The 23,429-nt window shown below is 45.1% G+C and overlaps 1 pseudogene; it reads right to left on the reverse strand.

Moving 5' to 3' along the window:
- Positions 1–8,422: 8,422 nt before the first annotated feature.
- Positions 8,423–8,729, reverse strand: LOC102543215 (U6 snRNA-associated Sm-like protein LSm3 pseudogene; annotated as a pseudogene).
- Positions 8,730–23,429: the final 14,700 nt, after the last annotated feature.

A 23,429-nucleotide genomic window follows, 5' to 3' on the forward strand; every position in this document is an offset into this window, starting at 1 on the left:
AAGTAGTCAGACTCCAAAGTCTGTTTCTTTCCCACCATTTTCCTAATAGAAGCAAGAAAAATAGAGACACCATTAGAGATTGGAATAAGAAAAAATTCAATCAGAAATAGAAACCAAACTTGTTTTTAGTACGAATATTACGTGCTGAAAGAACCGGGAACACCACGTGGTCTGGAAGATGCCTGACATTTCGACGAGAGTTGAGGGGAGGCATGAGAAGAGCTGGCACGAAAGTAGGAGCCACAGTGGCCAGCACACTGACAACCTTGACCTTCCTGCGGACTACAGGATAAAGCTGGAAAAAACTCAGTGACTTCATAAAAATAGCACGCAGAAGAAAAGAAAAAGGGAGTGGAAATAAACTAAGAATGTGTAATACAATGTTTGGTTTTAAATATCTTTGAGATCACACAGCCAGAGTGGTGCCTATTTGTACTATTTCCATTAAAAAAAATCCTGTGGTCTGAAAATGAAGTCCTTCTGGTGGAGCACTGGCTGAGGTCCTGACAAACTCCACCTCAGGGAAATACAAGTCGAGTGTCTGGTTGCCTGGATTTCAGGTTTCTGTGGGGATCATTGTCCTGGGGTCTGGACAAAGAGCCCTCTTGAGCCCCCACTGATGAGCTGAATTGTTTGTTTTCTGAACTCATTCTCTGCTCAGGTAAGTAAACATGAAAACCAGAGCACCGTGTTCTCGGGAAGAGAACAGACTGATTAAACAGCAAGTTGTTACATCGGTGGATAAGTCAGGCCTCTGTCACCATAAACATACATAGTCATGTACATTCATGTTCACTATACGCAGAAACACATTCTGCTTCTCATGAAGAAAGGGGTAGAGAAAGGGCTGAAGATTTCAGCACCACCACTCCACCACCAGGGTCATCATCGTCCCCTGTTAAACGTCTTGCTCTCTGTGACTAGATTTGTCACAACCTGCAGTGGAAAACCATGCTCTCAGAATGGACAGTGTGCAGCAGTCACCATCTACCTAACGTGACCCAGGGTGGCCAACGTTGCTGACGACAGGTGACTCGTGCCGTTCTAGCACATTCGGTGGGGCAGCCAACGCCAGTGCGCTCCCAGCAGCGGGGGGATGGGCGCTCTCAGCTCAGGGTTTACATTTTCCAGGATAACAGACTTTCATCAAGAAGAGGCATGTGGCACTCGACTTCATGTCACAAAAAATAGTGCTGGCTTAGCAATTTCTGTTTTAACTGGAAATTAAGGTCAGAAATCCCATGTCTTCTCCTACTCTGAATGCCACGAGTCATTTCAAGTCACCTCTGTGAGTGCTATACAAATAAACTTGAGCGCACATTAAATGCTGGCACCAAGGTGCCTGGGCAGTTCTTCACGCACCACATACGGCTACCAATTCCACAAGAAAGGACCTAGATGTGGCTTCAGAATTATACTGAGCAGATTCCCAACTACTTTCCAGATTCGTGAGATAATTTTTAAAACTTCATTGCGTCAAGGACATCACTAATGAATACTTATTGTCACTGAGCTGGATAAATATAAAAATTCTGGTCAAAAAGGACAAAGAAATAGGAGTACAATAAAAATGAATAAAAGACAAGACTAATTATTTTTTCAACAAACATGACTGTGCTCCTGCCCTGTGCAGGGACTGTGTCAGGAGGGAGGATTGAGAAGGTGAGCAGGACACACCTGGACCTGAGATTTGCCACCGTGGGAGGAAGAGAGGAGTAAGCCCACGTCACTAAGAGGGTGAGTCAGGGGTATCCAGAGAAACAGAACCTATGGAATGAGGTGCACATGTGTGTGAGTGTGCCTGTGTGTGTGTGTGTGTGTGTGTGTGTGTGTGTACTCACACACAGGTTGATCTTAAGGAATTGGATCACATGATTGTGGAAGCTGGCAAGTCTCCAATCTGCAGGGTAGACCAGCAGTCCATCAGATGCAGGCTTCCCTCCAGCTCAGGGAGGCCAGTCTTTCTCACTGAAGACCTTCAACTGATTGGATGACACCCACCCACATTAGGGAGGGCAATCTGCTTTCCTCAAAGTCTACAGATTTAAATGCATAATCTTATCAGGAAAAAAAGCCTTTACAGAAACATCAGGAATAATGTTTGACCAATTACCTGGGCACTTCGGTCTTCACACATAAAATTAACAATCATTCTGAGGGCCTAGTATGAATAAGCCCTGTGACGTGTGAAGCACATATTCAATTTAATTTGTGTTACGTTGAAAATAAATTGTGGAAAGTTAACAGATTTGACTCATACCACTTTTCTTGTGTCGAGCTTTAGAAATAAGTTTTAAAAATAGACATTAGTGAGGAGGCAAAGCAAAATTCTTTCTAAACTGAAAAGATTTACAAAGACATGTTTTGTCAGATCAGCTACGAAAAACAGAGGAGAAAACGAAGTCTCAGTAAGGTCCCATTTAAAACAGGTTGTAGGACGCACTGAAATAAATTGGAAGCTATTCATAGCATTGCTTCATGAATTTGAGCTCAAATCATCATCTAAAGGCACAACACAAAACCGAGCAGCCGACAGAAATGGGAACCCAGACCCATCAGCACCGGACCCGAACCCTACCTGGCTCACAGGACTGAGGAGGAAAAGTGTGGAGACAATGCTATCTGGTCAGAGTGCTGCCCGCAGGGCAAAGAAGCAAGGTAAACGGCCCTCACGTCTCTTATCTTTAACCACGGAGACACCGACCCGCAGTCACACAAGCCTTGAGCAGCAGAACCGAGCTGGAAGGAGACCCAGTGCCTTAGACTCCCACCCACGTTGCCGCTCTTTCCCTCCCATTCACGTCCACGTGGCGCAAGTGAACATCTGTCCACCACGGCTGTGTGTCTGTCCCTCAGAATGACTCACAGTGCATTTGCCCAGAGCATCTGATAGTAAAACTCTCAAGATGCCAGCATGTCCAGCTGGATGAGCTCTGAAAACTTTATACTAAGTGAAAATACCAGCTGCAAAAAAAAAAAATATCGTATGATTCTTACTTATCTGAGATGCCAAGAATGAGCAAATCTGTAGAGACGGGAAGTAGCTTAGCAGTTGCTTAGGGCCGGGAGTGAGGGGTTGGGAAGGGCTGTTGGAGCTGCCCGGGTTCCCCTGGGGTGACGGAATTCTCCAAAGTTATACGATGGACGGCTGCACAACCCGGGGTGTATTCTGAAGACCAGTGGAGGGCACACTTTAAGCAGGTGTACACTGTGTGTGTGAACTACATTTCAATAAAGCTGCTATAAAATATACAGTGTGCTGATGTCTCTATGGAAAAGCATGGTTGACTGTCATGATGCTAGGAGCATAAGGAATCACACGTTCAGTAGAACCTTAACCTTGTGGCAGCAAGGGGCTCTGGGTCAACGATGTCCCATTTCTCAATGTCACTTAATGACAATAATAAACCACAGCAGGCACTTTTCTCCATTTTTCTCTCCTTTCTCTCTCTTCACCACCACACTCCATCTCCTGGCACACGTGGATTGTAGATCGTTTTCTTGTGAGCACAATTCCTGTAAGTCAGAAAACGTCTGCGTTGTGATTTAACAATTGCTGATAAAAGGCTAAAGAATGTGTCCCATTCATTTTTAGTATTTAAGAAATAATGAAACAAACGAAAGATTCACACGAGCTAATTAGATGCACTGCATTTTCCTATTGCAAGGAGGATCCCATCTTCCACATTAACTGGAGATCAGAAAGGATGATGGTGGATGCTCAGAGCACATTTTCAACCAGGAGAGAATTTAAGCTCTGATTGAAGCTATATTTTCACTTTTATGAAGGCTGTAATCTCTGCTTTGGAGCCCCAAATGGAGAAATATTTCTCTATGAAGTGTCACCTTTCTACTCCATGACCAGTAATGATTCACCTGTGATTATATGCTTCACTGTTTCCACCTGAAAACGATCTTAATTAGGTTTCCCGGTCATAATTCTTTGAGCAGGAAGAAAACATTAACAAGCAAACCGTCCCTGGAGGTGCAGGGCTGCTCTTCCCCGAGCCCCGCCTCCACAAGTGGACCCCACAGCTCCCATCCTGTCCTGTCAGGGGCACGGCCGCCCTCCCGGCGGTCTCCCTGAGTTTGGGTCCAGGAAGGGGGACAGTGCTGATGTGGGAGCCCGCCGGCAGGCACAGCGCTCCCACTGGCACGGTGCCTGTTAGGGCCCCTCAGGCTGGCGCCCCTCTCACTCGCCTGCCCCTCCAGGCCTCCGGTGTGGCCAGCACCCTGACCTCTCACTGAATGGGAGCTAAAGCCTTAATTATGGAAGCTCAGCTTTAGACACAGGGCAATCTGATGTTCCAGATTTTATCTTCTCCTGGGTGTCTGTGGGAAGGGAACTGGGGGGACTTTGCTTCTGGAAAATGTTCCTTCCAGCCGCCTGACCTTACCAAGCAGTCCCTCACCTGCCACCCCTCCTCATCTGCCACCCCTCCTCACCTGCCACCCCTCCTCACCTGTCAGCCCTCACCTGTCATCCCTCCTCACCTGCGACCCCTCCTCACCTGTTAGCCCTCACCTGTCATCCCTCCTCACCTGTCACCCCTCCTCACCTGTCATCCCTCCTCACCTGTCACCCCCTTGGGGACACACTAATTGTGAGGCTCTCACCCTCCTACCTGTGGCTGAGACAACTCCAATTGCTCAAAAATATTTCAAGCAAAATAACCAGTAATGAAAACATCAGCAAAAAGATGAATGGCAACCATAGTTAGTAATGTTCACACTTAAAAAATGAATGCACTTAATTACAATTAAAATATACTAGAGATTTGACAACCATAAGTAAAATAAGCTCAAGAAAATGTCATTTTCATCACTGAAAGCTTGAGATGAGGCAACCACATACCTGTTCACGAGCCACACCTGTAACACGAGTCAGGGTTGCAGAAGGGCTGACTCTGATGAGTGGTCCTACTCAGATGTGACACTCACTGTGCTGTTTTTCTGAAAGCTTTGGATGGTGCTGCCTTTAAAAGACTTGAATTAGCTATTGCTACATGGAAGCAACCTAAATGTCCATCGACAGAGGACTGGATAAAGAAGTTGTGGTGTATTTGTACAATGGAATACTGCTCAGCCACAAAAAAGAGTGAAATAATGCCATTTACAGCAACATGAATGGGTCTGGAGATCATCATACTAAGTGGAGTAAGTCAGACAGAGAAAGACAAATATCACATGATATCACTTATATGTGGAACCTAAAATATGACACAAATGAACTTATTTACAGAAACAGACTCATAGACATAGAAAACAAACTTACGGTTACAGGGTAAAGGGAATGGAGAGGGATAAACTGGGAGTTCTGGATTTGCAGGTACTAACTAATAGATATAAAATAGATAAACAACAAAGTCCTATTGTATAGCACAGGGAACTATATTCAATATCCTGTAATAAACCATAATGGAAAGAATATTAAAAAGAATATATATATATATAACTGAATCACTGCGCTGTACACCGGAAATTAACACAACATTGTAAACTGACCATACTTCAATTTAAAAAAAGACCCAAAAAGTAAAAAAAAAAAAAAAAAAAGTCTTATTTGCTTTATCTCCTGAGGCCCCACTTTCACGGATGTGTCCAGAGTCAGGCAGGAGTAATGATGCTGTCAGCGCCCCTGTGCTGTGCATGGCCTGGGGCTGCCTGTGGACCACACGCCTCCTGGCCACACCTGCTTCCTCCCTACGCTGGACCTTACTTACAAAGCAGCAAAACAAAGCGGGAGATACAGTTATTTGGAAAGAGCAGGTCTGGCAATCTAGATAATTCAATCAAAGGACACGGTTTGGGTTGTTTGTTTTAGGTTTCGCCTCAATGACACAAATTGGCTCAGTGGGGTTCTGCAGCTCACCAACTGTACAGTGTATTTTGCTCAAACTCCAAAATGAGGTTTTTATTACTGTACACAGAAGAATACGAAAAATGTCTGCCTGCAAAGTGTAAAATAAACCAGATAAGAAATTTAAGTCTGTATTTTCTGTATGAAACAAATAGCCACTGACCCATGCAACATGGTGGGGGATTTCTTTGATGAGAAAATCCATCCAGCTGGACTGAAGTAAAATGTGGCACCAAGAAGAAACAGGTGTCAATCTAAAGAAAGCAGAAGAAAAGTGGTTTTGAAAATAAGATGACATATCTGGGCCCTAAAATTATTCTGCCAAGGACTTAGGAATCTGGCCAAAGGCCTCCCCTCTCCTACCGGCCCTCTAGGAGCCGAGCCTGGGAAAAGCCTGGTAAGTGGCGTGTATCTCCATGGTGAGATCCAGATGCATGCGTGGAAAATCGGATCAGCAGTGCGGGGTCCACGGTGCTTTTGCAGTGCCTCGAGGTTTTGTCTTGGTCTCTCACAGCAGAGAGTGGTGCCAATGGGAACTGACAACATTTAAAGCAGAAAGTCCACCAAAGTCGAAGGAATACTAAGCACTCAGTCAAAGTACAGCCCGTGAGTCCATCTCCCAGGAAAGGGATGCGGTGCCCAGCGACCATGGGCCTTCGCTGTGACTCCAGCTACTGCAGATGTCTGGACCTCCTACCTGCACGCTCGGACCTACGAAGGCAGCCACCCTCTGCGCCTCAGCGCGGCCGGCAGTAAGAAGGGCCGATCACACCTGCCTTTAAAGGTGCAGGAGGGCTCCCTTAGACGTTGTTTTTAAATCCTGAATAGATACATTGAATCCAGAAAAGACAACAAACTAGTGAAGAAAGCGAAAAGAAGCAGACTCATGGATACAGAGAACAAACTAGTGGTTACCAGCGGGGCAGTGGGGGTGGGGCGATTTAGGGGGAGAGAATTATATCGGGGGGTTATTATGGGATTATATGAGATCATGTGTGTGAAACTTCTGAAAATTGTAAAGCACTATAGAGTTTAAAGAATCTTTCATTCAGTAAGAAAAAGTTTAAAAAATAAAAAATAAAGCCTGGGTATGGACATAGTGTTTAGTTAATTACACTTATTATTTGGTTTTTAGTCCCCTGACTGTTTATCTCTCCTTTCACTGGTAAAACATCACTGCTTTCCCCTCTGGAGTGTTGGCGATGATACAACAGAATGATGAATTAGACAAAACTATCTTCTAGTCTTAGTGTGACTGCTAACTAGCTGTGTAAAACCGGGGTAAAGACACCTTTTTTGGTCTCAATTTAACTATCCTCAAAAATAAAAGTGTTGGAATAGGTAAACTCAACATTACCTGCCAACCATAAGATTATAAGGGTTTTCTGAATAACCAAAGGAAAAAGAGTTTTGGTAGTGTTTAGACAGCAGATTTATATCATATAATATTTAAAAAAGAGTGTGATGTGAGCTTTTTGCAAGTGGAGAAATGCACATATTCAAAACAGTGACAATATTTTCTAGAATTCTTGGAGAAATTCACTTGCCGCTGAGCTCTGAGAAGTGGGTGACGCCTGGAGAGCACTGGGCACAGCCCACATTTGGCAGACCGTGGAGGTGAAGACTGGCAGATTTTCTACAGGTCAGATCAAAACCAACTGCCCAGATATTCACGGCATGATCAAATTTGTTATTTTGTGGAAGCAAGATATATCCTTTTCATAAAAAATACTAAGGTATTAATAAGCTACCTTTGACTTCATTAGCAAAGAGTAAGCATTTTCCCTGAATCCCTGACTTCATTTTAAAAGGAGAAACAGTCGGGAGGGCTAGAGGAATAGCACACAGACTGGAAATAGCTCCTGGTCAAAACCTTAACTGTCATGGTTAAAACGGGAAGTAAATTGTTCCTTTTATCAGCCATGAGTCACCAGGCGTTTGAAATGGTCAATAATCTATCTGCCTTCAGTTTTAGTAGAAGTGAAGCAACTAATATTGAAGATTTACCGAAAGGGGAAAAGTCCGCATGGAACCAGTGAAACTGGCTGTCCTGTGAACTTTCCTTAAGGGTCAAAATGTTGCGATAGAAACTGGTACATTCTTGAGAATTCAACCAGTAGTAACTCCATCCTTGGAAGTGTTGCTGGAATAGGACAGTTTAGTTACCCAGAAGTGTGTGCTCACAAGCAGTCCCTCGGGCAAGACAGGCTCCCTTGAGCACTTGGAGTTTAGATCTCACTCATCACAGCGGAGAAGTAAGGACCTCAAAGGCATCCAGTGAGTCCACGTATCGGGCAACACAACAGGCTTGCTTTCTTTCTTTCTTTTTTTTTGTTCTGCAGCTTGGTGATCACATTTATTGGAAGGGATGGAGAAAAACTAAAATGCCATTTAGCTTAGGAATTTGCTAGTTATCTGCAAATCGACTTATTTCAGGAATGGAAGAATGCTTGGTCATTTCTTAACATCGAAATGTACACGTTTCTCTTTTGAGTGTCTTCTACATTTAAAGAGGCAATAATACAAAGTCTCCTATTCTCCACACAGGACAAATTCTTTGTTTCAGCCAACTCTCAGGGGTGGGGCAGCCAGCACACCAGCATCTCCCCAACAAAGAGCATCGGAATATTCCGCCTCGTCGATTTACGTATCTCTTCACACGCCTCCTCGTCGGTTTCTACATCTGTCACAGCTTCCTCCACATTTCCCAGTACCACATTCGAATGTTGATCATAAGCACGCAACGTGCCTCGAAGCTCTCTGTCGTTTCTATTTTCATGCAGATTCGCTCATCCAGGCTGAGCCTGACGAGAGCCCCTGGCTCTCCTACAATGTGGGTCGCTTGTTGCTGGTCCGTGTCGTCCGCCATGTTTCAAACCCTGCGCCCTTTCCAACAGTCTGTCTTTTCAAGAGCCGCACATCAGTCTGAATGGGTAAAGTGAGTCCCAGCTCTCTTCACATGGTTCATGGAATTCGAAATAACTAAGTCATTGAGATCTCATGAGCTGAGCTTCCTGCCCATAAGAAAAAAGAACAGAGAAGAAGAGAAGAGAAGAGAAGAGAAGAGAAGAGAAGAGAAGAGAAGAGAAAAGAAAAGAAAAGAAAAGAAAAGAAAAGAAAAGAAAAGAAAAGAAAAAAGAAAGAGAAGGGGAGATCTTAAGGAGATCAGTGAATCAGAGATGAAGCACAAAGCCAAGCGGAGGTAAATACACTCAGTCCAGTGCATGAGGGCTGGGCACTCATTCTTAATTTGCGGTTAAACTGTAAATCGTCCTTTGTACGTGTGCAGATATTTTAAGGGAACCTTTTCACCTTTGTGGCACTGATCATTGACCCATGTCCTTGTCATCATGCCCTACTACTTCAAATGACTCGTTAGCAAGTCTTTGGTGGACAGCGTCCCAACCAGCCTCCACGCCAACCTCACGTCCATTAGCAGCTCCAGCCAAGGAAGAGCGGCTTCTCCAACCGTCATGCCTGGCTGGAGCTCTGTGCTGGCTCTGCTTGGGGACAGCCACAGGACCTTCTCCTACTTGGCCTGAAGAAGCTCTGGGACCAGGGCAGGAAAGCCAATGGGTGAAGACCAGTCCATCTGTGATGTGGAGAATCTGGAACCCTTAGGGAATGGGCACACAGATCATGCAGGACCTAAAAGGCAAGGAGGAGAGAGGGGCTGGCCTCCTCCACGCCCTGAGCCTGGGAGCTCCGCAGAGTTGACAGAGTCAAGGCAGCTGTGCAGACAGTGGCTTCTTCCCAACACCTCCAGCAAAGGATGGACAACCCTCCGCCCAGAGGGGCTCCCCCACTGCCATCGGGTTAGTTTAACACCCACAACTGAGTGTTAGATGTCAGTCACACAAAGCAAAGAAAACCAGGAATCTACGGAGAGAGGAAGATGGACGAAGTGCGTCGTTACCAAAATCCAGTGGCTACAGGAGGCAGAAGACACTCCGAACCAAAGATGACGGTGCTTCCTGAGGCGCGAGCACAACTCAAAGGCAGAAAATGAGAACGCGCTTGTCAAGCTAAACTATTCAGTAGAAGACTGGAGAATAAGACAGGAATCGTGAAGTGGAAGTTAAGTCTGAAGAGGTCTTTCAAGCCCGTGACAACACCGTCAGGGACAAGCTAACAGATCTGAAGAAGACGGGGATCTTGTCAGAACCGCTGTAGCGGCCTGTGGGAGGGCACGTGGCGTCTTTAAGGCTCGACTTGCTCAGCTCAAAATGAGGAGAAGAACCCACCAGGAACACGCCGAGAGTGCTTTCAGGGCTCTGGCTCAGAGCACGAACTTAGGGAACGCCAGGTTTCAATAACAAAGTGTTAGTCCGCATGGATTTCAGCGACAGAGATGTTATGAGACTAAAATGAGAGATCAAGTGAAACCATCAGAGATGTCTGTCCCACAACTGTTCAGCTAAAAACCTCTTCTGCATTTTATTTTTAAGCTGCCAGATTTTAAATATGACAACGAACAGATGTATGTTCACATGTGACTGGGACATGAGGCTGCGCACCCGAACTGACACGTTCTGCCTGACTGTACTTCAATTAAAGGGAGAAAAGGGGCGGGGGAAGGTGCCAGATCTTAATATTAACAGGTTTTCAGTATGGCCAAAATACGTTTATTTGGAGAGTGTGTAAGTATCTTTGAGTATTTTCCTCTAAAATCCTAAGCTCTGGTGCTTGAAGTCAGAAATCGGTGATTACGACCACACAGTCACTCCTGAGCCAACCTTCAACAGGGACTTAAAAGTCCCCTAGCAGCACACGCCGCCAATGCCAACGATGTTCAAAGCGTGTTAGTTAGAAAATAAAATACGTGCATGAAGACAAATGGCATCTGGGGGTGGGGGTTGAAACATCCTTGGGTTTTAAGAAGAACCCTCCTGCCTGGAAGGTGCCGTTTACGCCGTGTGCATTCCCATCGCTGGAGGAGGGGCGCTCACCTCGCAGTTCACTCACCGTCCTGATAAAGATCGTGTGACAGTGACAGTGCTGCCTTCACCGACACAGCCCTTTACAGGTTCCCAGGTCGCCTCACCTCACCGGAAATTTAAGAGGCCTTGGATGGTTAGTGTCAGAAACAAACGTCGCTTCTAATTTGCAGACTAAGAAACTGAGTATCAAAAGGACCAAAGAACCTGTAAAAGGGTGTGTGGCTGTAAATCGCATGCCTACATTTAGCAATGAGGCACCCAACTTTTGGCCTAAATTTTTTTAAAAATCACTATGTTGTTTCTGTTTCGTGGTTTAATTGCTTAGGTGTGTAAGTGCTTCTTAAATGAAATAATGAATTAGCTTCTTTTCTCCAGTAATCACCTAGGGCTTCCTTTCATCATGCCCAAAATATTTTAAAGAGATAGAACAGATACTTGGGGAACACTTGTTTTTATTTTTTTCTTGCAATTTTGTGAGTAAGTAATAAGACCAAATGTCCCCTTGCCAGTTATTTCGGATCATTTCATGTTCTGTGAAATAGTTTAAAGGAAAAGGTTGCAATTATATTTCATACGTTGAAATACACAGAGATCAAAACTAGTATAAACATTTTATGCCAATTCTAGTTAAGGTGAAAACTCAAGAACTTATATAGTTATATTATACTTACAATGACTCCTAGAGAACGTTTTCAGGTACATATTAAGAACATAAGGACGTACGAGGGAAGACCAGACACCTGCTAACATCGCCCCCGCTGCATCGGTGTCCCCACTCTTCACGACAGAGAACGGATGAACTCCACCGCTCAGAGACAACGGAGCTCGGAGAGCGCTCGCAGGACAGACACCTGTCCACGTGTTCAGTTCACTCCTTTACGTCATCGTGACACGTTCCTGAAAGGCTACTGTTATTGCCTTTTGATTTCCAGGTGAGCGAACGCTGGGGACAGGACTTGCACAGGTGACACAGACAGCGAGAGCTGCCCCAGCCCCCAGCCCCCAGCCCCGTCCTTCCTCTCGTGTCCCGTTCACCCCAGCACTTTTCTCTGAGGTCCACCTGCCATGTTTATCTCATTGCTGAGGGTGGCTTATAACTGCACTGAGGACAGAAGTCAGAGTCTTGACTCTCCTTTAATTGCTGGAGCACTTAAGGGAGCTTCATTTTCAGCAGGTACGTTCAACATGAATTTTGAATAAGTTACTGTAAAAAGTCGGAAATATGAATATTTATGGGCATATTCGTTTTAAGAAGAGAGAAAATGATATGTAATTGAGAAAAAAAATGAATCCAACTAAAGGTAACATCTCCTAAGAGTGGTTTAACAGAGATACAAGGTTCGCCTTTCCATGGTTTAGATCCTGTCTCGCTAAAAGGAGGAATTATGTCATGTACTGGCAGATTTTCATAAAACTGACCAGATTCAGATTACACCAGAAGGCCCAGTCTGACTCACGGAAGCACTGTGAGACTTAATTCAGTGTCAAGTCTTCCTTCCCCCTTTTCCAAGTAAGAAATATTCTCTTTTCTGTTTCATGAATAAAGAAAAAGAAATCCTCAAGTCACCTCCTTTTGATTTCTATAAAGTAAAAGCCACCACCTCCACTTTAAAACTAGTGCCTGGAAAATACTTAAAATTCCCAAGAACTCAAGCAAAACTCAGGAAGGACTGAAGCTCTTAGTAAGTGTGTATATTTTACCACCGTGCACACCTCCCGGATGTTTCAAGGTTTTCTTCCTAGATTTCTGCTGAAGCGCGAACTGGTCAGACATGTACTGAATTGTCTCATCTGTGAAATTATTTAAAACATCTTGTCCAACTGTGGTAATAGATTTTTCTGTGATGGGGAGCTGGAGATTGTTGTGACCACAGTATCCGAGAGTTAGAATTCATCTGGAAAATAAAAGGATGCTGACGGTGACTGGGAGGAAGGACAAAGCTGTTCTGAAAAGGAAAATCTTCAGAGGAGTATGGTGTCTTCTTCCAGAATTAATACACTCATCGTCTGGAAGCTGGGCCAAAGAGGCTGTGACAAAGATGCAAAGAACAGCAGCTTTGGACTCCGAGTGAGTCGGCTTCTTGGCCTTTCTGCTTGGAGTGACCCGGGAGAGACATTTAATCTTTCTGGTCTTCACTTACGTTGTTTACAATAAAAGAGGATGCTCGCGATGACCTGCTTTCGTGCAGAGATCAGATGTGGGAGGGACGATACTCTGAAGTGTTGTCCAGGAAACACTCCCGCCCCCCCACCCCGCCCCCGCTGCAGGCAGTCCCCTCCCGCGCGCCTACTGGACTTGGCCCTGCCGGCCGACAGTGGACTCGCAGTGACCAGAAGGCCAACTGGGGCCATGAGGAGGGTGATCTTGGCTGGCTGGTCGTGCTCCACGTGTCAGTGTGAGGACGAGACCCTGGTAGCTGCCGCCCCTCAGCCTGGCCCCCGGCAGGCACACCGCACGTGGGACACAGGACCACCCCAGCCCGACTCTGGAGCAGGGCTGAGCCCAGCATGGCTGAGGGGATGGGGCTCACCGCAGACTCACCAACGCGAGAAGAAAGGCTTGTAGGGTTGGGCTGCCGTGGGTCATATGCCTTAGTGAGCGTCTTTGGGGTGTAGAAGGCCAGCCAATCAATGAGAAAGGTTACACCGGCCCCCTGAACCTTCAGAGCTGTCCCATGGCCGACACGTGCCTCTAGAAATAAAACCTGTTGCACCAGGAGCCCCAGCAGAGCACAGAGAGGGTGCCGATCTGCAGGACACCTCCCTCACCAGGGACTTCCAGGCTCCAAGGGGAATCCCTCGACCACAGAGCCCAGGAGGCCGTGAGAGTGTGTGTGTGTGTGTGTGTGTGTTAGCACCAAACTAACTTAATAAACCTGTAACACTGCTTTGAACATTGCAGGTCTGAAGACTAAAGTTGGACTAAATGGTACTTAAGTGGGATACGACATGCATAATTATTAGGTCCTTATTCAGAATATTCATCACACGACGAGAGCAAATTATATGGTAATTAATGTTTAATGGGGAACTTTATGATAAACATAATAATAAATGGTAGTTAATATTCAGATTAACTGTGTTTTTTAAGGTTTCCTCACTTTGGCTTATTTCATATATATATACACCCATAAATACCTCGGTTTTGCTCTTTTTTGTTTTTCATAGAAGGCAGAGGGGCGGTGCTGTCCGCCTCCTGGGCCCTGGGCCCTCCCGGCACCTGCCGTCCTCCCAGGAAGCCCCGCGCTTGGAGCTCCTTCTGGAGCCCAGAGCCCTTCAGGAGGAGAGAGGCACTGGGGGCGGACGGAGCACACGGAGCAGCTGGAGAGCAAGTTGTCAGTCTGGTTATTTTAAAAGCCTGTTGACTGACAGCTTAAGAGAGTCATTTCGTTGACGTGATACCTGTGGTTACTAAGCCAACTCGAAAGACGGATGGCAGAACTCAGACGTACAGAAGATGAAGTGCGGCACATCGCTTTCTATCATGTGAGCACGTGTTGTGTGTCTGCTCAGTGGTCGACGGCAAGGAGCTGTTGAACCTGTGTGGAGACCACAAGGTGTGGCACACGGTGCTTGTCATTCTGTTAAGCTATTTACTGGCAACTGACTATAAACAGACCATTTACAGATGGGATTTTAATGGTTGAAAAAACCGATGAGATTCTGTAATGTGTCAGTAAGAATGGAAGTACACATTCAAGTGCTACCGTACTGATCTTTAGCACCAGAACAGCAGCATTGAAGCTGTCCAGGATGTGAGAGAGCGGAGCTCCTCACGCACCAGCGGAGAGAGCGAAAGCTCACAGCAGTCTGCCCGCACTTAACGAAATTAAAAATGTGGAGACCTCTGACCCAGCAAGCTCACGTGTCCTCAGGAGGTGCAAGCAGGGGCTTTCCCTGACCATTGTGCACGGCGTCTGGTCACTGGGCGCAATCCGGGTCCACCCACGAGGTGGCGGGTCACTAGGAGGGGACGTTGTGCTGCGCTTAGGAGAGCTGAACCACAGGCGCACAGACAACACGCTGAGGGGAAAGTGGCAAACAGAGCCAGACGCTGGCACGCTGGCACGATACCGTCTGTGTAACTGTCACGACGCAACCTATTTATAGGGCTACTTCCATATTCAGAAACCCTGGCCTCCACCTCTCCCCTCGCCTCTGGCCACAGGACGCTGACCTGATAGACTGTGTCTTCCTTCCTCTGGATTCTGCTTGGATGAAGTCAGTGAGAGGCACCAGCGGGAAACGGGAGGCTGGGGAAGAGAGCCTGGGCCTTTTGTTCTCGAGTCCCCTGCCTGCGAAGTCTTCAGAGTGGCAAAGTGACTTTTTAGGAAAACACAGAACCTGGCAGGCGCTGTCCACAGAGTCGCCCTCTCTGGGAGCAGGTCGGGGTTCCCAGGCTCCACCCTCTGCCCCTGCAGGCACCTCCAGGAGGGCACCACCTGCTCTGGCTGCTTCCCCATCTCCTACCCACACTTTGTAAACAATCTGTTTTCACACCCTTCGAATTAAGTCCTTTCAGCGAGCTAAGTTGCCTGCTGATCGCTGCCTGGTGGTAAGCAGCATAATTATCTAAACTATCACGAATTCCAGGAAAACAACGGGGGAGAGAGAGAGAGAAAGAGAGAGAAGTGGGTGGGGAGGGAGGGAGGAACCACCCAGACGTTAGGCTCCTGCGAGCAGGACAGAGGTGAGTCTGAATCTTGGCTACGTGGCCATGGTCGTCATCTGGGTCCCCAGTCTAACAGACGTGCAACCTGTGGCTCCTTCTGTGGGGTGGAGAGCACAGCCATCGCCTACCTGCTAGGGGCCCTGCACGGATTAAATCAGCTACGCCACGCAAGGTGATCAGCAGTGTGGTGCTGGCTCTGCCGTTCCCGTGCGACCCGCGGGGATGACCGCACATGAGCCCGGAGAGGCAGGTGGGCTCAGCCTGGGAGCAGCTCTGCTAATGTGGCCCAGGAGTCACCCTGTCGTTGAAGTTCAGAGGTGAGGGCGTGGAAAGGTCAGGGTTTGTGTTTTAGGAAATGCTTCCGAGAGTGGCATGGGTTTGGAAGGAGCCAGGGGACCAATTAGAAGGCTGCGGGCACAGGCGTGGAGGGGAGAAGCCAGAGTCAGAGACAGACACGAGGCAGTACTGAAGCCGGGTGACACGGAAGATGAGGAAAGAAGCAGAGGACAGAGCCAGTGACCCTGCCCGGATCCCTAGCCTGCGGGTCTGGCAGAGTAAAGCTTCAGGAACAGAAGGACTGGAAGGAACTGGGACAGTCGTACGGAGAGGGAGGGACAGAGAGAACACGGTGTCACCAGCAGAGCCAAGCAGCTCTGTAGCGAGAAGTGGGAAGTCCGGCTCTGAAAAGGGCATGCATGGCACTTGGTTGGTATTTTTCATGAACCCGTTCAGCTGTCGTCTCTCTTGCCTTCTGTTTGTTGGAAGAGGCTCGTCATTCGTCCCACCCTTTGCAGACTCTGGACGTAGCTCCCTGAAGCTGGGGGGCTGCTTCGTGTGTCTCTCGTTCCCCACATTTCCTGCCACACGGAAGCCCCCCACCAGCGCCTCCAGCAGGAACGTAACTCAGGCCACACAGGCCATCTTACATTTTCTAAGAGCCACCTTTCAAAAGTACAAACACAGGAAGTTAGTTGTTGTTAGAGTCTCGGTGAAGACAAGTGACACACAGCAAATGCCCGTACTTAATGTACGCGTTTAAAACTATCCCCACAATCAAGACACTGAAAATGTTACTTGAACCAACTTGGCAACTTGCATTTTAATTACCAGACAGGAAGCATACTTCTGCCATTCTCTAATACTGCAAGCTGCATACTAATTCTCAAAAGAATATTAAGTTCACTAAAAAAATCAGTTCATACTAATAAATGGCAAAAGCAGCTTTGATTCTTTCAGCCACCTGTATTTTCAAGGCAAATAACCAGAGAAGCCACCTATAAAAAATAAAAGAAAATCTTCCTTTTATCTAAATCAACTTTAAAATTTATTTTTAAAAGGCATCAATTTGGTTGACATAATTTTGGCCAACCCTGTTAATGGCCCTTACCCATGCATCGAGCCTTTAAATTATATCCATTAGTTCACTGTGACCTCGAGATCCTCACATTTCAGAAACTCAGCTACTGCCAACTAAGCTCATGTGATCCGTTCCAATTAGGATTCTATTCAGCATTCACAGACATTTTTAAATTTCAACGTTAATTGGTTTTCATTGGGTTCATTTTCATATAGCCAATTATTTCCTTTAAACTGTGAATGCCAAAGTTCATGGGTATCCACATCCTTTGAAAAATCAGAGAAACTGTAGCAGGGCATTTACAAAACAGGAAAGGCACAACCATATCTCATGGTCCAGTAGGAGAAATGAATGGAGAATTAAGATGAGAACAAAAATTGTAAAGACCACAATGAGGGCGTGTGCCGAGCTGTCTGGAGAATGGCGGAGCTGGGGTTGCCCTGGCCGAGGTGCTGAACTCCAGCTTGCGTGCACGGAATCAGAGCTGCAGGTGGAGGACAAAGAACCGTGACAGGTGCACCAGAGAGAGGCCACGGCCAACGGACACTCAGATTTGGGTGCTGCAGACCGTGGTTCAATGCCTTGGCATCTGTCTTCACCAGGCCTGGGAAGGCGGGGACCAGCAGCTCTTTGGACAGAGCCACCTCCTCTGCTGGGGTGCTTCCGTCAGAGCTCTCCCTCCCCACAGGGGCCCACTTGTCCAGAGATCCCTGCGTGTAAAATCTCCCTAAGAACTGCCTGTGCTTAACACCAGAAATGAGTGATGGCTCCGAGGGCCCTTAATAAGGGAAATCGTATGGGGGCCACTGATAATACACTTCTTTCTTCCTTTCATTAGAAGGCTCTGCAAACACTTCTCAGAAGATGACATCAGAACATCCAGGAGTGCTGTCACACACACACACACACGCACACAGATACAGACACACACACATACATGCACAGATACACAGATGCACACACGAACACACACATACACACACACACTCTTCTAAGTCACTGCTCTCTCATTCCAGAGATGACATGAGGATGCAGAAAGTCTGGAACATGGTCTAGAATCTATACTTTTCATTAAAAGCCTCAGAACTGCATGGCCAGTTTGATTAGCCCTTCGTCTAGACTACTTATTTCTCCCCTCAACTTTCACAGTCCTGGGCACACTAGTGCTAAGCATGTGCTGGCCTGTTAATTAAATTGTTAATCCCTGTGACCCAGGCATTCTACCCCCGGGAATATTCCCAAGAAAACCAAAATTACATGTTCATGTAAAAATGAGTATATGAATGTTAATATTAATGGCTATTCATGACAGTCAGAAAAACAGAAACACCAAAATGCCCATTAGCTGATGAATGGATAAGCCAAACCTGGTGCGTGCACGCAACGGGACAGCACACAGCCATGTACACGAGTGAAGTCTGCATCCATGTGACAACCGTGGGTGAACTGTGACAACATTAAGCTAAGTAAAAAATGCCAGTCACGAAAGACCACGTATTTTATGATTGCATTTATAATAAACGTCCAGAATAGGGAAACCCGTAGAGATAGAAAGTAGTTTAGAATTTGCCAAAGGCTCAGAGGTGAAGAAAATGAAGAGCAACTGCTAATAGAGACAGTTTGTTTTTGGGTGATGAAGACTTTCTGGCCTCAGACAGCAGTGATGGCTGCATGACCTTGTGAACACACTGAAAACCATGAAATTATAAATCTTAAGAAGGTGAATATTACATTATATGAATTACACCTCAATTCATTTGAAAAAAGCAGGAGTTAGCAAAAAATTATCAGTAAATCTAGAAAAGTGCTGACTCCTTTAAGAACCAGCCATAATGACTAGTCTGAGATGGTTGAAAACAATATGGAACAACACGACACTGAACCTCAGTCGTGACAGTGACATTAGCAGTGAGTCTAGGTGAAGGATCTGCAGGTTTTATTCTATGATTCTTTCAACTCTTCTGTAAGATTAAGATTTTCAAACTAAGAGGTTAGAAATAAAGTGAACGGAATTATATTTAAATTAAACAGCAGAGCAAAATTTACATGTAGTATTAGTCTTCTTTAAGAAGGCAGACAATCTGCTTGCTCCACACATATTTTTGAGCACTTACTACGTTGTAGACAAAGTGCCAGAAACTCAGGGAAACCAGGTCTTTGTATAACTTCGTAGCTCATTTTCTTTCAGTGGTGAATAATATTCCATTGTCTTCGTACCACAGTTTATTTATCCATCTACCTGCTGAAGGACATCATGGTAGCGACCATGTTTTGACAACTATGAATGAAGTTACTATAAACACCTGTGTGTGGAGGGTTTTTTGTAGACATACATTTTCAATTCAATCGGGTACTACCAAGGAACACAGTTGTTGGATCTTGTGATAAAAGTATATTCAGATTTGAAAGAAACCACCAAACTGTAACTCTAAGTGGTTGTGCCATTTTGCATCCCCACCAGCCGTGAATCAGAGATCCTTTTGCTCCACATCTTTTCCAGCTATTGAATCTGAAGCAACCCATACATCCTTCACCCAGTACATGGACCAAAAAATTGGTGCATCCACACCGTAAAATACTACTCAGCAATTAAAAGGGATACACTTCTGACATACGCAGCTACTTGGGTGGATGTCAAAGGTGTTATGCTGAGTGGAAAAACAAAAGTTAGAATCAAAAGATCATATACCATATGATCTCATTTACATAACATTCTCAAAATGACAGAATTCTAGAAATGGAGAATGGATATGTGGTTTCCAGGAGCCGGGGGACTGGGTCTCACTGTTAAGGGTTGGAATGAGGAATTTCTATCATGTTAATGAAGCAGTTCTATATCTGGATTGTGGAGATGGCTACGCAAATCAACACGTGGGGTACATTACATAGAACCAAACACACACACAATGAGTTCAGACAAACATGGATGAACTCTAAATAAGATTTATAGCCTACTTGGCAGCATTGTGCCAGTACCAGTTTCTGGGTCTGGTACTGCACCAGAATGACGTAAGTCATCACCACTGGAGGGAGCTGGGGGGAGGCTTCACAAGGAGCGATCTCTGCAGCATCCTTTGAGCTTATTATTATTAAAAAAAAATTTTAGAAGTGACCACCCAGATAAAGCCCTGCTGTCCTCAGCAGTGTCTTGGTGTCCCCGACAGACATTCTGTCTCACCTGCTGGGGATGTTGGAAGACTTACGCCTCCTTTCTAGCTTCTCAACATCCCAGGTTGCTCATTTACCCTGAACCAGGGCTCCAGAAGGAACCACGAACAGTGTTCAGTTTTCCTTTACCATCTTTGGAGCAGCATCATTAATTAAAGCATAATGTATGGCTATTAATTCCAACTTGAGCCACAAACTAAATCTGAGCCTTTAACGCATTTCGCAAGTGTCCCGAGGGTCAGCTTCCTAACCTGACAGCCCGCGTGGACGTCTCAGCTCTTCCTTGTGATGACTTTGTGACTCTGGGTACCCTTGCTTCGCTTCGTCCGACTCTGGTCTTCCTGAGGTCGGAGACCAAGCTTCGTCCTTAAAAGGAACCTGTACCGTACCATTTTCCATGCCAAGGCGGCCTCAAATTACCTGTACAAACTGAAACTGGCGACTTGTGAGCTGTGTGTGCCTCTGTCCACCAGCATTCTGACCACTTGACATTGAAATCTGGATTTTGGCAATGCCAGCAGAACAAGTATGGAACACAGATTATTTCTAACAAGGCATTTTTTTTACTACAAAGTACATTCAACTTTCCTTATTAAAGACTCAAAATTTTTAAATGATTGGAATACTGTATCTTCATATATTAATACACGAATCTTGTTCTGTCATTCGTAGACATTTGTAAACATTTAAAAAGATTTCCAGTTCTTCACTTTATCAGTTACACAAGGAAAGCATTTCACTGGTTGAGCAGAGCTAGCTGGTATCTCATTCACTAAAATTTAACCTGCCCCCAACTCTCCTTCAAAATATCCTAGAAAATTATAGATCCACTGATATTACATAGACATGCATATTGCTTTAACAGTCCAGCATGTAGAGCTCATGGTGTCCTATAACGTCTTGATTCAGGATCACCTGCTACACATTTATTGCTAGCTCACTTTATAACATGCTTTATTAAAAGTCATTAAAACCTGCAGCTGCATCCGTAATTATTTCCTAAACATAAAGAGCGCTTTTATAAATGACCTCCTTGTTCAAAATACTGCCATACAGCTCACAAACTCTTTGTTAGAAGCCAGAGAGCTTTTATTCTTTACAAAAAGAGATGCTCAGTAATTCATCGGAGGCCAAACCTTTTTTTTTTTTTTTTGGCCACATTTCAGTTTTGTTCCAAATGCTCAACTTCTATGTTTATTAATAATCATTATGATACGGTCTCAGATTGACGCTCAGGACTTGTATCTACTGGAATGCCAGCCTGCTCCTAGGATTCACCCTCTTAATGTGCATCTGGATGAACCTGAAAAGCTCAGTGATTTGGCTCAGCTGAGCACATGGAAGAGAAGCTCCCATGCAAATATTCTGAAGGAAGAGAGCGCGTTTCATTTGGAGTTTTGTCAGTTCTGCTCAGGAGAAAATAGCCCACTGGGTGGGGGCTTTATATCCTTGTAAAAATAATGTAAGTGATCTCCAGGCTCCGTTAACTGATTACTCCATGATTATACTGCTTTCATACAGATCCAAAAAGAAGAAAATTTCACAGAAATAAAGTTTGGACAAGATTTAAAGAAATTTCATTTTTGTTGGGAAAAAAACATTGAGTTGTGCTTAACAGAATTGCTTATTTCTCAGAACAATTTCATTTCTTCCTAAGCATGAGTGATAAATCGACACCTGTCAGCACTGTTGACAGTGTCCCCTAAACAACGCAGGCTGCCTGTGATGTCGTGGGCAGAACAGCATGTGATACACATGCACATGCTTGGAACATGACCTACAGGGAAAAGGGAAAAGGCTCCAGGCGATCCTCCAGGTGGAGCAACAAGAGCAACAGAACATGAGAGCAAATAATAAAGCGGGCTCACTACAACGCCTGGTGAGTTTGTGGAGAAGCACGAGAAGGCTTACAACCAAGGAGCTGCATTTACTGTGTTCATTTACATCAAAGTCATTGCATTTTATAATCGGCAAGAAGTTATTCCATTTCTCAAATAAAACCGGGACAAAAATAGCCAATGGCCACTACATTAAAATCTCAGAGAACACTTTTTACAAATCTATAACCAGATAACTCCCTGTGATCGTGGGTTGCTAACTTGCCCATCATTGCCAAATATACAGATAAGGTACAGGGATTCCATCCAGATAATAGTTGATAGCACTTTTCAAGGGTGGAGCGCCCCCTCTCCCACTGCCCTGCTCCCTTGTCCACATCTCCTATCCTCTACGGCTTTAGCTCACACAAACTCTTTAACAACATGTCCCACGTTGACTCAAATGTGACTCATTCGCTCAACGCAAAAACCCACATTAACGCTCTAAACCATCTGACTCCATCAGTGATGAGGGGATAAATCTCCCACTGTTTGGTAGCACATTAACTCCTTTGGGTTACTGGTGAGTCTTTTAGTGCGCTGAGAAGGTAATTTGCTAAATGGTGCTCTGTCGGTTTAGAAAACTTAATTGGCCTCCAGAAAGTAAATAATTAACTCCTTTTGGACCAAGATAAAATCACGCAATTACCCTGAGAATTTGAGTGATTTGAGAAAGGAATTTGAATGTTAGACAAAAACACATTTTTTTGTTTGCCTGCATTCTCTAGGAAATTCCAGCTATTTCCACGGAAGGGGCAGTGCTTCTATGTCACTCAGCTCATAAGAGATAAAAAGCACCGAGGGTGCTTGGATTAGTCGGAAGACGTCTGGCACCCATTTTCATCCTCAGAGATTTCTTTCTGAAAAAAATATGGAAATTTTACACAATACCTAATGTTGATGAGGATATTAAAAATAATGTAATAAAAAGACATTATTATTAGAGATTAATTTCAGCCTTTCAAGTAAACACTGCATAACATATTACTAGTGGAGAAACGTTAATTTTCCAGTGACTAAACCAAATGAGTAATTACTGAATATTTTATATATTTCACATGATCACTTAAAAATGAATATATAACTCATCAGAGAAAATAGGAATTTAAATAGCTCTCTCCCCAAGTCTTATCTGTATTTCTCTTAGATTTACTATTCACTAAATAATGGTTTTTCTCTCACCAGACCTCCAACACCACAAGTGAGACTGATGTAATTCAACAAAATGCTCACGCTCCCGGGAACTTGCTGTTACCAAATTCTAAAGGCGGCTGTGAGCTGAGAGTGACGGGGTGGATTACACGGCTTCCGTCACATTCTTAGAGTGAGCGTGGTCTTTCCATTATCTTGCCCTTAGTTTGATGCTTAAGACCTTAGTCTGAAGATGATCTCAACCATTTTTCAGAAAGTGTTCTCTCCAAGATGCCCAGAGATCTACTTTGGGGCAAACCCACTTGCACTTGAATGCACTTGAATCTTTACTCCTTTCCTCTCTCTGCAGTGTCAAATCATCTATTTTTTTTTCCTTGAAACTCTGTTTTCCCTTACACTTTTC

Source organism: Vicugna pacos, chromosome 29 (assembly GCF_048564905.1).
Source record: "Vicugna pacos chromosome 29, VicPac4, whole genome shotgun sequence".
Classification (NCBI taxonomy): domain Eukaryota; kingdom Metazoa; phylum Chordata; class Mammalia; order Artiodactyla; family Camelidae; genus Vicugna; species Vicugna pacos.